This window comes from Salmo salar, chromosome 02 (assembly GCF_965601325.2).
Source record: "Salmo salar chromosome 02, fSalSal1, whole genome shotgun sequence".
Taxonomy (NCBI): Eukaryota; Metazoa; Chordata; class Actinopteri; order Salmoniformes; family Salmonidae; genus Salmo; species Salmo salar.
Genome location: NC_138292.1, coordinates 67912501 through 67915897, shown reverse-complemented (window position 1 = coordinate 67915897; position 3397 = coordinate 67912501).

Genomic DNA, 3397 nt, shown 5'->3' with positions numbered 1-3397 from the left:
ATGACTATGATATAGTAACAGTATGTGAGTTTATATGACTATGATATAGTAACAGTATGTGAGTTTGTGACTATGATATAGTAACAGTATGTGAGTTAATATGACTATGATATAGTAACAGTATGTGAGTTAATATGACTATGATATAGTAACAGTATGTGAGTTAATATGACTATGATATAGTAACAGCGTGTGAGTTAATATGACTATGATATAGTAACAGTATGTGAGTTAATATGACTATGATATAGTAACAGCATGTGAGTTAATATGACTATGATATAGTAACAGCGTGTGAGTTAATATGACTATGACATAGTAACAGTATGTGAGTTTATATGACTATGATATAGTAACTGTGAGTGAGTTTATATGACTGATATAGTAACAGTGAGTGAGTTTATATGACTGATATAGTAACACTGAGTGAGTTTATATGACTATGACATAGTAACAGTATGTGAGTTTATATGACTGATATAGTAACACTGAGTGAGTTTATATGACTATGATATAGTAACAGTGAGTGAGTTTATATGACTGCTATAGTAACAGTGAGTGAGTTTATATGACTATGATATAGTAACAGTATGTGAGTTTATGTGACTATGATATAGTAACAGTATGTGAGTTTATATGACTATGATATAGTAACAGTATGTGAGTTTATATGACTATGATATAGTAACATTATGTGAGTTTATATGACTATGATATAGTAACAGTATGTGAGTTAATTTGACTATGATATAGAAACAGCATGTGAGTTAAAATGACTATGATATAGTAACAGTATGTGAGTTAATATGACTATGATATAGTAACAGTATGTGAGTTTATATGACTATGATATAGTAACAGTATGTGAGTTTATATGACTATGATATAGTAACAGAGTGAGTTTATAGGACTGATATAGGAACAGTATGTGAGTTAATATGACTATGATATAGTAACAGTATGTGAGTTTGTGACTATGATATAGTAACAGCATGTGAGTTTATATGACTATGATATAGTAACAGTATGTGAGTTAATATGACTATTATATAGTAACAGTATGTCAGTTAATATGACTATGACATAGTAACAGTATGTGAGTTTATATGAATATGATATAGTAACAGTATGTGAGTTTGTGACTATGATATAGTAACAGTATGTGAGTTAATATGACTATGATATAGTAACAGTATGTGAGTTAATTTGACTGTGATATAGTAACAGTATGTGAGTTAATATGACTATGATATAGTAACAGTATGTGAGTTAATATGACTATGATATAGTAACAGTATGTGAGTTAATTTGACTGTGATATAGTAACAGTATGTGAGTTAATATGACTATGATATAGTAACAGTATGTGAGTTTATATGACTATGATATAGTAACTGTGAGTGAGTTTATATGACTATGATAAAGTAACAGTATGTGAGTTTATATGACTATGATATAGTAACAGTATGTGAGTTTATATGACTGATATAGTAACAGTATGGGAGTTTATATGACTGATATAGTAACAGTATGTGAGTTAATATGACTGATATAGTAACAGTGAGTGAGTTTATATGACTATGATATAGTAACAGTATGTGAGTTAATTTGACTATGATATAGTAACAGTATGTGAGTTTATATGACTGATATAGTAACAGTGAGTGAGTTTATATGACTATGATATAGTAACAGTATGTGAGTTAATAGGACTACGATATAGTAACAGTACGTGAGTGAGTTAATATGACTATGATATAGTAACAGTATGTGAGTTAATATGACTATGATATAGTAACAGTATGTGAGTTTATATGACTATGATATAGTAACAGTATGTGAGTTAATATGACTATGATATAGTAACAGTATGTGAGTTAATGTGACTATGATATAGTAACAGTATGTGAGTTTATATGACTGATATAGTAACAGTATGTGAGTTTATATGACTATGATATAGCAACAGTGAGTGAGTTTATATGACTGATATAGTAACAGTATGTGAGTTAATATGACTATGATATAGTAACAGTATGTGAGTTTATATGACTATGATATAGTAACAGTATGTGAGTTTATATGACTGATATAGTAACAGTATGTGAGTTTATATGACTATGATATTGTAACAGTATGTGAGTTTATATGACTATTATATAGTAACAGTATGTGAGTTTATATGACTATGATATAGTAACAGTGAGTGAGTTTATATGACTGATATAGTAACAGTATGTGAGTTAATATGACTATGATATAGTAACAGTATGTGAGTTTATATGACTATGATATAGTAACAGTATGTGAGTTTATATGACTGATATAGTAACAGTATGTGAGTTTATATGACTATGATATAGTAACAGTATGTGAGTTTATATGACTATGATATAGTAACAGTATGTGAGTTTATATCACTATGATATAGTAACAGTATGTGAGTTTATATGACTATGATATAGTAACAGTATGTGAGTTTATATGACTATGATATAGTAACAGTATGTGAGTTAATATGACTATGATATAGTAACAGTATGTGAGTTTACATGACTATGATATAGTAACAGTATGTGAGTTAATATGACTATGATATAGTAACAGTATGTGAGTTTATATGACTATGATATAGTAACAGTATGTGAGTTTGTGACTATGATATAGCAACAGTATGTGAGTTAATATGACTATGATATAGTAACAGTATGTGAGTTTATAGGACTGTTATAGTAACAGTATGTGTCTTTATATGACTATGATATAGTAACAGTATGTGAGTTAATATGACTATGATATAGTAACAGTATGTGAGTTTATATGACTATGATATAGTAACAGTATGTGTGTTTGTGACTATGATATAGTAACAGTATGTGAGTTTATATGACTATGATATAGTAACAGTATGTGTGTTTGTGACTATGATATAGTAACAGTATGTGAGTTTATGTGTTTGCCGTTGCACCATGCAGACTGTGTTGTCTTCTTTGTACAGTGGTGACTGTGTGCGCACATATGTGACAGATAGAGACAGAATGTGTGTTTATGTGAGTAAGTCTATGAGTATGTATGAATCCTAACAGTTTGCACAGTGACTGACTGTGACTGTGTGTGTGTGTGAGAGTGACCGTGCAGGGTGTATGAGTTCATGTGAGTGTGTGTATATGCTATGTTCTTTGTGTGGTGATTATGTGTGATGTAGATGAGTGCCAAGGCAGGCAGGCAGTTGGGCGGAGCAGAGCGGGAAGAGTGAGAGAAACAGGAAGTGAAGTGTAGAGGCGGGGGGCGTAGTGGTGGAATGCGTAGGTGGAGTGTATTTTAAGACTCGACTGCTGCAGGGCAGAAACACTCAACACATCTGGAACTGTGGGACTGGGAGGGGGAAGGGAGATGT